Genomic DNA, 14,000 nt, shown 5'->3' on the forward strand with positions numbered 1-14,000 from the left:
CCCTGGTCCATCCTCGTCCGCCGCATCTCCTAGGTCGCGCCACCCTCCTCCTTCCTCCTCCTAGGTCGCGGCTCCGTTCCCATATCCGGTTAGGTCCTTGTCCTAGGTCGCGGCCTCGTACCCGTCTTCGGTCGACTTTCTCATCGGTCGCGGATCTCTCCCCCGTCTCCGGTCGGTTCCTAGCTCGCGGCTCCCTCCGCAGTCCCAGGTCGCTGCGACTCGTCCTCCCAGGTCGCGTCACCTCCTCCCATGCTCACGTCTCCGTCCCTAGTCCCCGTCTGCTGCGTCTCGGGCACCTGCATGCACAACGACGAGAGCAGCAGCACCACCCCCTCCCCCCCCACTATAGCTGCCCTCTGTTCTAAATCTCTCTGAACCCCTGAACCCACAATTTTTTTGTTCTCTGTAGTCTGAACCAACACTGCAGATTTTTTTGTTCCCTAATCAGCTGCACCAAGACTTTTTTTTGTTCAACACTGCAGATTTGTGAAGTGTTCATCGATCTGCAGGCCTGTTGAAGGTATATGGATGAATCCCCTATGTTTCTTCTATGCATTTGTGTATGTGATGTCTCTTTGATTGCCTTACCACTAGATAATTGAATTGTAATTTGTACAGCACAATGTCGGATCAATTGGAGTTGATTGAGTGGATAAATGAAGAAAATAAAAGACGGAAGAGGAAAAGAATTGTTTTAACTAAATTTTTGTTGAAACATGTGCTCTTGCATTAGCATTTGTTACTACACAAAGGGATAGGGGACCAAGGGACCTGGGAAGTTTTAATGATGATGAGGACAAGCATAGGCTTAGGAAATATTTGCTTAAAACCATATATGATGGATCTAAAGTGGCATGCTATGATCAATTGCGTCTAACAAAACGAAACTTTCATGACCTTTGCACCATGTTACGGGAGATATGTGGCCTCCGTGATAGTGTATATGTGACCATGGAAGAGAAAGTTGCAATGTTCTTACTTGTAGTTGGCCATAGTATCAAGATGAGGATGTTGCATGGCACCTACAAGCGTTCTTTATGGACCATTAGTACACACTTCTCTGCTATCCCAACAACCCTACTCTCTCTATATGGGGAGTTCATTAAGCTACCTTCCGCTACCGCTCAAGCTTCTGATGATTACAAATGGAAGTGGTTTGGTAATGCACTTGGAGCACTAGATGGTTGTCATATTGACGTGCTTGTTGATGTGGCTGACCAAGGAAGGTATAAGAACAGAAAGCAAGCCATTACCACTAACATGCTAGGTGTTGTTGATTGAAACATGAAGTTTCTTTATGTGTTACCTAGCTGGGAGGGTTCGGTTTCAGACTCGAGAGTTTTGCGTGATGCAATGAGGACAAACCGCCAAGATGCTTTTGTTATGCCTAAGGGTATGACTCTTACTCTTGGCATGTAGTTTCTTTGATTTGATTGTTAGCTAACTAACTTAGTGATATAGGGAAATATTATTTAGTTGATGCTAGTTATACCAATGGAGAAGGATTTTTAGCTCTATTCAGGTCCACTCGGTATCATCTAAAAGAATGGGCTGCAAGTGCACAACAGCCTCAAACAGCTAAAGAGTTATATAACTTGCGCCATTCTCGTGCTAGGAATGTAGTGGAGCGAACATTTGGCTTGTTCAAGAAAAAATGGGCTATCTTGCGTTCCCAAACCTTCTTTGACATAAAGGATCAGGTACAAAAAGTAAATATGTTGTTAAATAAAATTAGTATGTGAGATGACAATTGCTTACTATGAACTAAAATATCATTGCAGATTCGAATTATTAGTGCTTGTTGTGTGTTGCACAACTTTGCAAGGGATAGGCAGCATGTCATGGATGATTTGTTATTGCCTGAAGTGGATAGTGAATTAGCAAATGCGCCAAATGATGATCCAGATGATGACAACTTCATTAGAAGTGTGCAAGTCACTACTGAATGGTCCAACTTTAGGCAACAACTAGCTGATGGTATGTTTGCTGAGTACCTTGTGGCGCAAGGAGAACAAGAGATGGAATATGATGAGAGTATGATATGTAGCTGTGGCGGTGGTCTTCTTTTGTGTAGCTAGCTGCGGTGGTGGTCTTCTTTTGTATAGCTAGCTGCGGTGGTGGTCTTCTTTTGTATAGCTAGTTGCAGTGGTCTTCTTTTGTATAGCTAGCTACTGGCTAATGTGATGATGCATGTGGCATTTTGTATATGCATCGTCTTTATGCAACTAATGAATGACATTATCTTTCATGTTGTTTCTCAAACTTAATATTGTATTTGTTTTTTCTATTATGTACAATTTTTATTTCTTTGTAGAACCATGGCCGAAGAAGTAAGTACAAGGAGGAGGAATTACTGCACATGGGATGATGAGATGGATGATGCATTGCTTGAAGTCTTAGTTGAGCAACAAGGGTGACCATGCCCAAAATGGATGGAAACCACATGTGTACACGCATGCCATAAGGAATGTGAAGGACAAGTGCAATAAGGATATCACAAAGGATAACATAAGTGGAAGGATGAGGACTTTGGATCATCACTATGAGGTCATTAGCAAAATCCTTTCTCAAAGTGGTTTCGGCTGGGATTGGACCAATAATAGGCTATCAATGGATAGTGATGATGTTTGGGCTAAATATGTGGAGGTAACCATGCATCATGAATACACATTCTGTATGTAGTTTGCATATGTAGAATAACAAGGCAGTAGTTTTACAAGTTTGTGTTTATTGTGCAGGCTAACAAGGCAAGCAAGAAGATAAAGTCTTACAAGACCAAAGTAATCAAGAACTGGGAGTCCATATGTATCGTATATTCAAAAGATCATTCTAATGGCGAGGGTGCGAAGACAGGTGCTGAGATTGCTGCAGAGCCATTAGAAGAACCAATTGAGGTCTCTCCAGAAGTAGCGCCAAAGAGGCAGCGAACAGGTGATACTATTCTTTGCATGCTTGGAGATATGAAGAAGGACTTAGTTGATGCTTTCAAGACAACTGAGCCCATTCCTCTACCAAAGGTTACCACACCCGCTGAAATACTTGATGCACTTAGGTTGATACCTGATTTAGATGAGTAGGATATGCTTCGATGTTACGGGAAGTTGGTACTCAATGATCGCCTATTTCAAGCTCTGAAGGACCTGCCCATTACCATGAGGAAGACATGGCTGCTAATGTTGCCTTGAAAATCAATGCTTTTATGTGCTGTTGGACTTTGAACCATCTATTTTATGTCATGTTGAACTTGGAACTATGTATGTACTGCCTTGTTGAACTTGAAACTATGTATGTACTGCCATGCACTATTTATGTCAAGCACTTGGACCTATCTTCTAAATTGTTGTGATTTATGTCATGTACGAGACCATATTTAAGAGTACGTGTTATTTGTTATTGTTTCTAATTTTGTGTTATGTTATCGTAAAAAAATATTGTTGTCATTGTATCACCATTTGTGTTTCCTGATGCATTTCTAGAATATTTAATTATTTTATTGCTATATATTCATTCATAGTCAGATTTCATTTTTGAGTGATGTAGAACAAGGTATAACCTGGTAATGTAGCTATGCAATTCCAAAGTTTGTCATCCAAACAAGATTCTGTGAAATCTCAGAGGCATTTCAAGGGACAATTCACTGGATAACCAAACAGGTGAATTCGTATTCGTTCCATTTTAGTTTCCTCACCGATTTGGAATTCAGGCCAATTCAATACAGAGCTCTCCAATGGAGACATCCAAACGAAGCCTAACACTTCGGGGCGGTTTCTTCGTCATACGGATCAAAGTCTGGCACGCACAATTACAGCGTGCCACCCCAAGGAAAGGAACCCTTAACGAAACTATTCTCCCTGGAAATGTTTCTTACATATGTAATATAACATACACCCCAAACTAAAAAAATTGTCAGTTCGAGCGTTATGACTGGGTTGCCTGGTTTCCGGACATACTGAATGCTTCCTTCCGTTCTGAATGGTGTCCAGAAACACTCCACCATATTGGTTCGGAGGATAAAGCCGAAAGCCTGCGATGACAAATTTTCCGTATGTTCGGATAGAGGTACAGGTTGATCTTCAAGTACGTTATACATTAAATCAACTACCTATTCCTTATCTATTCCATCTATAATACTGTCTAAACTACAGTCTTCATGCGAATACTTCGCAGCGACCATTACTTGCTCATACACCAAATTCATTGGAATTTCTTTTCCGTCTGGTCCATGTGGTCCCACTCGGGCCAGATGATTCAGGTCTAGCTTGGTGAAGCACGTTTTCACTATGGCCCAGGCTTCTCATGCGCCTTCACGGCAGGCGGATGTCTTCCATAGCTCAAACCGGCGTCGGGCACCTCTGAATAGGTTTGTCAGGCCCTCCATACTCTCTGGAGGGGTATCGGCTGGCCATAATGCCTTGACCATACTACTCATGGCTTTCCAGGCTCGAGCATGTACCATGGACAGTTCCTTTAGCACGTCGCCTTGAAATCTGGATACTTCTTCCTCCGGTCGACCAGTCAACAGGCCTGTCGCAATAGAGTCAAGACATTCCAAATTATGGACTAAATATGAGCCCTCAGGGTGATTTTAATAAAAATCAAGGAAAACATACCGAACATGCCGCCCTTCAACTTCTCATTTTCTTTCTGCACGGCTAATAACTGAGCCTTTAAGCTCTCTATTTCTTCGGATTGTTTGTCTTTCTCCTCCTCGTGGTTTTTCTTCCCAGAAGCGCTCAGTGCGTCCTTTTTCATCTCTGCCAGTTCGGCGGTGACAACATTCAGCTGCATCCGGTTTACCTGTAGCTCCTGGGATAGCGTTGTATTTTTCTCTTCGAGAATCTGTGAGTCATATCGATCCTTAAATCGGTTAGCTGCACCGCTTCAAGTCTCGAGGGATGTCGGATCTCGGGTTCCGGCAAAACCCTTAAGGTTCGAACTCTGGGGTGCGCGCGAAGTTCTTTCCCTCCTACCGATCTACGCCCTAGCTCGCTAGGATCTCGCGGACGAACTCGCAACACAGAAAGACATGAGATTTATACTGGTTCAGGCCACCGTTGTGGTGTAATACCCTACTCCAGTGTGGTGGTGGTGGATTGCCTCTTGGGCTGATGATGAACAGTACAAGGGGAAGAACAGCCTCCTGAGGTTGAGGTGCTCTTGTGCTCTGCGAACTTGTGGATGAGGACTTGATGAGCTATCCAATGAGTTCAACTCCCTCCCTCTACTGTGGTGGCTTGTTCTACTTATATAGGCCCTGGTCCTCTCCCCAAATATTGAGCGGGAAGGGAGCCAACAACGGCGGGCAATTTGAAAGGGGACAGCTAGTACAAGCTATCCTGACAAAAGTGGTCTTCACCTTCAAAAGGCCCTGGTGGTGACGGTGTCTTGGGATCCACGATGACCTCCGTCTTTCCGTCCTTCTGGTCTTGGTCTTGTTGCACCGATATGGCAACCTTTTCCTGATGCCTCAGTACTCCTCGCCTGTGCTTGCCTCCTTAGCACCAAAGAGGAAACAAGGACGCTGCGCGCGCTGGCGCCCGCCTGGCGTCGATCGTCATGGCTCACGTCACTTGAGCCTCGCGAGGTTTGCCCCGCCTTGTTATCTCCGCTCCTCGTGAGCCCGCCTGGAGGGGCCGCTCCTGAGGAGGTCTTGCGTCGTACGCCTCGCGAGGGTCTTGGATGCCTTGTTGATGAAGATGGGCCGTACAGGCCTGCTAGCACAGCCACACCGTGGGCCGCAGGCAGGCATGTCTGGGGACCCCCGTTCCCAAAACACCGACAGTAGCCCCCGGGCCCAAGCTGCGTTCGGGCTTGGCTTCGAGGCGAAGCCAAAGGTCAAGTACGGAGCGCCGCGGGCCCCAAAAGCCGGCGGCCTCGGTCGACGCGCGGCAGTTTATTGGTCGTGGGCGTCTCCGCTTCCCCGCGCGGCCTCGGCAACTGCTCGACTTGACAAGTCCCTTCGACATGCAAGGAAAACCATCATTACCTGTGATCGTGGGAGGCGTCGGTTAGCCTTCTTCCGCTATAAATGGGGAGGGGGGGCGGAGCCCCCATCGCCCATATCTTCCCGGTTCACTTGCTTCTTCCTCCTTGCTTCTCCGCTTGCAACAATGGCGCCCATCCGAAGGTTTTCCGCGGACGAGAAAGGAAAGGCCGCCCGCGACGATCCAGGGCCACTCCCGCCGAAGAAGAGGCCGGTCCATCGCCGCGGCGAAGTGGCGATGCAGGCGGTGATGAGTAGGGCTGCAAACGAGTCGAGCTCGAGCGAGTTGGAGTTGGCTCAGCTCAACTCATATGAAAATTCGAGCAAGCTCAAACTGAGTGAAGCTCATGATCGAGCTGTAGAACATGAATCGTGCTCAGCTTGTAACGATCTCGAGCTAGTTTCGAGCTAAATGAGATGGTAAAAAAATATGAATCTATGGATGAAAAACTAAAAAATTAAGGTGAATATGCTGGAAACTTTGCCAAAAATATAGGTTATTTAACACATAGTCGACCACGTGCCATAACGAGGCCTAAATCTTCTCTGCACTTAGTTAAGTTTGCATGTTCATTGGTAAATAAAATGGAGAAAAATTATGGACAACATAGATGGTAATAAATTATCGTATTTCCATTTAATACAAGGCATGATTATTTAACATAATGATATTCTATTGAGCTATCGAGCTAAAATCGAGCGAGCCAACATTGGCTCAAGATCGGCTCATTTCTTGGTCGAGCTACATAAAGTGTTCAAACTCAGTTCGTTTCTTTTCGAGTTGATCTCGAGTCGAGTCAAAAAATGAGTCGATCTCGAGCGGCTCACGAGCCTCGAGCTTTTCTTGCAGCCCTAGTGACGAGGCCTTGGTGCGAGCGGCCTCCTCCAGGGTATCCGCTACCCTTGTACGCCCGAGCCGAGGGCTCAAGAGGGCGGAGCGACGAGCGGCGCCACCCGCGCCGAGCCCGTGGTCGCTGTGCGACGGCGACGCGTGCGGTTGCTCCGGGAGTCCATGCTGCGGACTCCCCACGCGAGCTTGTGTTATGGGCATCGATGCCTCCAAGCTCTTGGATCCGCTTCCCGTGGTTCTTCTCTGATGTGGTGCCACCGAGGGGGCCTCTCGAGCTCTGGCTCCAGCACGCTGACTGCAACGCTCCGGCGACCGGAGCAGAGATCGAAGCGGTCCCCGCCGGCAAGATCTTCATGACCCGCGGCTGGGGCGAGGTCGTGCGGGTTTGCCGTGCGAGGGGTGCCCTCGCAATCCACTTCGAGTACGACGGTGCAGCTACGCTCTTCTTCAAGGTCTTCGATGCGGAGGGCCGCCGCCTGGAGTGTTGCCCTGGAGGGGAGCGCCAGGCTGACGTGCGCTCCACTCACGGCTACTCCAACAGCAGCAGCCCCTGGGAGTCCAGTAGCTTTCCTGAGCCTTACGAGACTCCGGAGACGAGCGACGACAGCTACGTGTCCCCGAGCTCTCGCCGGGCTCGGAGCAGGGCTGCGGCGTCCAGCCGCCGCCGCCGCTGATCTGGATGAGGTTGGCGCCGGCCTCGCGTGGCCCACTGTTGATGACGACGTCCGCCACGGGGGGGGTGTAGATAGGATTCCTCTTAGTTCTCGTTTCTGTGTCCTGCGGAAAATCATGAAGTACCCCATGGGGGTGTGTAAGGATCTGTGATGCCCTTTTGTGTATATCTTCCTTATTATGAAAATTTGCGAACGCATGTCCTGTCAAGGCTCGGTCTCCCCTTTCCAACCTCGCGATAGCTTGTTGCTCTACGCTGACAGGTCCCAGTCCCCAGGCAGGCTACAACCATCGCTGGTATGCCAGGTCGCGTGCCGTGGTCAAGGTCAGGAGGTGTGCGGCCCGAGGTCCAGTAAGAGCCCCTGAGGCGCGATGCTCAGGAGGTCCCCCTTAGCGCCCAAGCAGCTATGGTAAGGAAGGAAAGGGATGCGACATGGCTGCAATAGGAATGCAGCGAGCACGGCCCTTAGGTCCTATCAATTAGCCGGTCTGAGCACGAGACTTATCTCAGTAGTTCAGGATCGATTCCTCGTGTTGGGCCAGGCCTGTGCGCAACCACTCACAGTGTAGCTAGGTTAGGCCCGTACGGGTCCTTCCCCTTCTGATGCTTTCCTTCGTGCTCTACGTCCTCAGGTCCCGGCCCCCGAGCGAGCTCAGCCACCGCTGGTATGCCAGGTCGCGATGCCGTGGTCAAGGCCAGGGGTGAGGGCTGGAGAGCCAGTAAGAGCTCCTGAGTCGCGATGCACAGGAGCCCCCCTTTTAATGCGCAAGCGGATTACATGTAAGAGGAGGGAGCCCGCGGTACCGCCCGCTACTATCCTTGGGAGGTTCCTGTAGGTCATCACAAGGAGAAACACGGTTTTTCCGTTACGGTTGCCAGCCCGCCGCTGGTCGCTCTGAGACGAGATGAAGGCAGTGAGGGCCTGGTGAGGTGACGTGCGCGGGGCGTGCCGCGAGCCAGAGCTCGACCGCTCAGGTTTGTCGACGTGGCAGGGACGGACCCATGCACCAGCGCCGTGCCTGTGCGAGGAGGCCCCGTGGGAGGCGACGATCGAGCAGGTGATAACCATAGGCAGGTTAAGCATGGAAGGCAAATCAGCTTGGGTAAATGCAGAAACATACGTGCCACTGGGTCAGGCCCGAGCGGCTCGAGGATGATGCAGCCCGAGGGGCACCCCCAACAAAGTAAACTGAAGACATAAGCAAAAGGGATACATGCCACAGGGACGGACCCACGCGGCCTGGGAATGATGTAGCCCGAGGGGCGCTCCCAGCTAAATGAACTTGGAAAATGTCACCTGGTTCTGTCGACAAAGAAGGGTTGGTGCAGCTGAAGGCGTGCAGCGAAGGGGCGGCTCCTCACGAGCCACTTGGGTCCTAAGCCTCGGGAGGCTCTGGGGGCTCAGGTGGTTCCTTGAAGACCGTCTCAATCTCCGCCAGGACCGCGCGGTGCCTGGCCTCCTGCGCCGCCAGGTCATGCCGCAAGTTGCGCTGGTAGACGAACGACATGCTCGGCAGGCCGAAAGGCATGCGAACATAGCTGTGTGGTGGACCTTCACAACGGCCCGCGCGCGAGGGCCAGAAATGCTCCTGAGAAGCGGCCCTGTTGAGCCCTGGTACGTCGATGCAGACGCGCAGCCCGACATCCTCGCCTGGATGGGGAGCTGCACCTCGTGAGCGGCTGTTGCCGCGCATAGCCCTTCGTCTTGTAGTTCCTGAGTGGTCTTGGTGATGAACTCCTGAGCGGTGGGCAATCCTTGCCCTGTGTTCTCCTGAGGGAAACATGCCTTGAAGCACGCCTCCAAGTGGTGCCCAAGCGCCTCCCTCGTGAGGTTGGCGAGGTCTGAGGCCCTCCAGAAGAGAGCCCCCAAGCCCTGCCCGAGGAGGGCGCCGGGCGCGCCTTCCTATGCGATGGAGGGAGGCGCCCCTGGAGCGGGCGCTGATCCTGACGAGGCTCCAGCTGCGACGCCATCCTCCTGAGATTCTACATGGTGCAGCTGCTTCTTCTTCTTGGGGAGGGCCTCATGAGGGCCCTCGCTCTTGCTGTCGGGGTCGTCGATTGCTGCAGCTTGGAAGACGCGCTCGAGGGAGCACACCGCATCTCTCTCTTCACATGGGACCGTGATGATTCCACCGCTTCCCAGCATCTTGAGGACGTTGTAGCCGTGGTGGGTCACTGCCATGAACTTGGCCAGGGCTGGATACCCGAGGATGGCGTTGTATGGCAGGCGATGTGCGCGATGTCGAAATCGATGAGCTTGGTGCGGTAGTTCTTGTGCTCCCCGAAGGTGACAGGGAGGCGGCTCTGCCCTATCGGTGTGGTGGAACCGTCGGTCACTCCTGAGAAAGGCTTGGTAGGCTGGAGCTGCTCATATGGCACTTGGAGGTTGTCGAACGTGTCAACGGACAGGACGTTGAGCCTTGCGCCGCCGTCGATGAGGGTCTTGGTAACCTGCGCGTTGCTGATGACTGGGGAGCACAGCATCGGGAGGGCGCCGGCGGTGGCCGCGCACTTGAGCTGATTGATACGTCCATTTTGCATCATGCTTTTATATCGATATTTATTGCATTATGGGCTGTTATTACACATTTTGTCACAATACTTATGCCTATTCTCTCTTATTTTACAAGGTTTACATAAGGAGGGAGAATGCCGGCAGCTGGAATTCTGGGCTGGAAAAGGAGCAAATATTAGAGGCCCATTCTGCACAACGCCAAAAGTCCTGAAACTCCACGAAAGTTGTTTTTGGAAATAATAAAAAATACTGCGCGAAAGAAATACCAGAGGGGGCCACACCTTGGCCACGAGGGTGGGGGCACGCCCCTGCCTCGTGGGCCCCCTGTTGGCCCTCCGGTGCCCATCTTCTGATATATGAAGTGTTTCGTCCGAAGAAAAATCATAAGCAAGCTTTCGGGACGAGACTCCGCCACCACGAGGCGGAACCTTGGCGGAACCAATCTAGGGCTCCGGCAGAGCTGGTCTACCGGGGACACTTCCCTCCGGGAGGGGGAAATCATCGCCATCATCATCACCAATGCTCCTCTCATCGGGAGAGGGCCAATCTCCATCAACATCTTCACCAGCACCATCTCCTCTCAAACCCTAGTTCATCTCTTGTATCCAATTCTTGTCTCTAAGTCTGGAATTGGTACCTGTAGGTTCTAGTAGTGTTGATTACTCCTTGTAGTTGATGCTAGTTGGTTTATTTGGTGGAAGATCATATGTTCAGATCCTATATGCATATTAATACCCCTCTGATTATGAACATGAATATGCTTTGTGAGTAGTTACGTTTGTTCCTGAGGACATGGGAGAAGTCTTGCCATTGGTAGTCATGTGAATTTGGTATTCGTTCGATATTTTGATGAGATGTATGTTATCTCTCCTCTAGTGGTTTTATGTGAACGTCGACTACATGACACTTAACCATTATTTGGGCCTAGAGGAAGGCATTGGGAAGTAATAAGTAGATGATGGGTTGCTAGAGTGACAGAAGCTTAAACCCTACTTTATGCGTTGCTTCGTGAGGGGCTGATTTGGATCCATATGTTTCATGCTATGGTTAGGTTTACCTTAATACTTCTTTTTTTGTTGCGGATGCTTGCAATAGGGGTTAATCATAAGTGGGATGCTTGTTCAAGTAAGAACAGCACCCAAGCACCGGTCCACCCACATATCAAATTATCAAAGTACCGAACGCAAGTCATATGAACGTGATGAAAACTAGCTTGACGATAATTCCCATGTGTCCTCGGGAGCGCTTTTCTCTATATAAGAGTTTGTCCAGGCTTGTCCTTTGCTACAAAAAGGATTGGGCCACCTTGCTGCACTTTATTTACTTTTGTTACTTGTTGTTCGTTACAAATTATCTTATCACAAAACTATCTGATACCTATAATTTCAGTGCTTGCAGAGATTACCTTGCTGAAAACCGCTTATCATTTCCTTCTGCTCCTCGTTGGGTTCGACACTCTTACTTATCGAAAGGACTACAATAGATCCCCTATACTTGTGGGTCATCAAGACTCTTTTCTGGCGCCGTTGCCGGGGAGTGTAGCGCCTTTGGTAGGTGGAATTTGGTAAGGAAAAATTTATATAGTGTGCTGAAATTTACTGTCACTTGTTACTATGGAAAGTAATCCTCTGAGGGGCTTGTTCGGGGTATCTTCACCCCGACCAGTAGAGCAAGGAGTTGCTCCTCAACCTACTTAAAATGAAAATGTCTACTTTGAAATTCCTTCGGGTATGGTAGAAAAACTGCTAGCTAATCCTTTTGTAGGAGATGGAACATTACATCATGATGAGCACCTAATATATGTGGATGAAGTTTGTGGATTATTTAAGCTTGCAGTTATGCCCGATGATGTTATCAAGAAGAAGGTCTTCGTGCGCACCCTGATACGTCCATTTTGCATCGTGCTTTTATATCAATATTTATTGCATTATGGGCTGTTATTACACATCATGTCACAATACGTATGCCTATTCTCTCTTATTTTACAAGGTTTACATAAGGAGGGAGAATGCCGGCAGCTGGAATTCTGGGCTGGAAAAAGAGCAAATATTAGAGACCTATTCTGCACAACTCCAAAAGTCCTGAAACTCCATGAAAGTTATTTTTGGAAATAATAAAAAATATTGAGTGGAAGAAATACCCGAGGGGGCCCACACCCTGACCACGAGGGTGGGGGGCGCCCCCTACCCCCTGGGCGCGCCCCCTGCCTCGTGGGCCCCCTGTTGACCATCCGGTGCCCATCGTCTACTATATGAAGTCTTTCGTCCGAAGAAAAATCATAAGCAAGCTTTCGGGACGAGACTCCTCCGCCACGAGGCGGAACCAGTCTAGGGCTCCGGCAGAGCTGTTCTGCTGGGGACACTTCCCTCCGGGAGGGGGAAATCATCGCCATCGGCATCACCAATGCTCCTCTCATCGGGAGAGGGCAATCTCCATCAACATCTTCACCAGCACCATCTCCTCTCAAACCCTAGTTCATCTCTTGTATCCAATTCTTGTCTCTAAGTCTGGTATTGGTACCTGTAGGTTGCTAGTAGTGTTGATTACTCCTTGTAGTTGATGCTAGTTGGTTTATTTGGTGCAAGATCATATGTTCAGGTCCTATATGCATATTAATACTCCTCTGATTATGAACATGAATATGCTTTGTGAGTAGTTACGTTTGTTCCTGATGACATGGGAGAAGTCTTCTATTAGTAGTCATGTGAATTTGGTATTCATTCGATATTTTGATGAGATGTATGTTGTCTATCCTCTAGTGGTGTTATGTGAACGTTGACTACATGACACTTCACCATTATTTGGGCCTAGAGGAAGGCATTGGGAAGTAATAAGTAGATGATGGGTTGCTAGAGTGACAGAATCTTAAACCCTAGTTTATACGTTGCTTCGTAAGGGGCTGATTTGGATCCACATGTTTCATGCTATGGTTAGGTTTACCTTAATACTTCTTTTGTAGTTGCGGATGCTTGCAATAGGGGTTAATCATAAGTGGTATGCTTGTCCAAGTAAGGACAGCACCCAAGCACCGGTCCACCCACATATCAAATTATCAAAGTACCGAACGCGAATCATATGAACGTGATGAAAACTAGCTTGACGATAATTCCCATGTGTCCTCGGGAGCGCTTTTCTCTATATAAGAGTTTTTCCAGGCTTGTCCTTTGCTACAAAAATGATTGGGCCACCTTGCTGCACTTTATTTACTTTTGTTACTTGTTGCTCATTACGAATTATCCTATCACAAAACTATCCGTTACCTATAATTTCAGTGCTTGCAGAGAATACCTTGCTAAAAACCGCTTATCATTTCCTTCTGCTCCTCGTTGGGTTCGACACTCTTACTTATCGAAAGGACTACGATAGATCCCCTATACTTGTGGGTCATCAAGACTCTTTTCTGGCGCCGTTGCCGGGGAGTGAAGCGCCTTTGGTAGGTGGAATTTGGTAAGGAAAAATCTATATAGTGTGCTGAAATTTACTGTCACTTGTTACTATGGAAAGGAATCCTCTGAGGGGCTTGTTCGGGGTATCTTCACCCCGAACAGTAGAGCAAAGAGTTTCTCCTCAACCTACTGAAGATGAAAATGTCTACTTTGAGATTCCTTTGGGTATGTTAGAAAAACTACTAGCTAATCCTTATGCAGGAGACGGAACAATGCATCCTGATGAGCACCTAATATATGTGGATGAAGTTTGTGGATTATTTAAGCTTGCAGGTATACCCGATGATGTTATTAAGAAGAAGGTCTTCCCTTTATCTTTGAAGGGAGATGCATTGACATGGTATAGGCTATGTGATGATATGGGGTCATGGAACTACAAACGATTGAAATTGGAATTTCATCAGAAGTTTTATCCTATGCATCTTGTTCATCGTGATCGTAATTATATATATAATTTTTGGCCTCGCGAAGGATAAAGCATCGCTCAAGCTTGGGGGAGGCTTAAATCAATGTTATATTCATGCCCCAATCAT

At 48.6% G+C, this 14,000-nt stretch overlaps 1 long non-coding RNA gene across 1 annotated transcript; it reads left to right on the forward strand.

Moving 5' to 3' along the window:
• The first annotated feature begins 460 nt into the window (after positions 1–460).
• On the forward strand, positions 461–3,379 carry LOC109755116 (uncharacterized). The gene is made up of 3 exons (XR_002230857.4): positions 461–520; positions 2,315–2,646; positions 2,739–3,379. It is a non-coding gene; the product is annotated as an uncharacterized lncRNA (long non-coding RNA).
• Positions 3,380–14,000: the final 10,621 nt, after the last annotated feature.

Source organism: Aegilops tauschii, chromosome 4 (assembly GCF_002575655.3).
Source record: "Aegilops tauschii subsp. strangulata cultivar AL8/78 chromosome 4, Aet v6.0, whole genome shotgun sequence".
Taxonomy (NCBI): Eukaryota; Viridiplantae; Streptophyta; class Magnoliopsida; order Poales; family Poaceae; genus Aegilops; species Aegilops tauschii.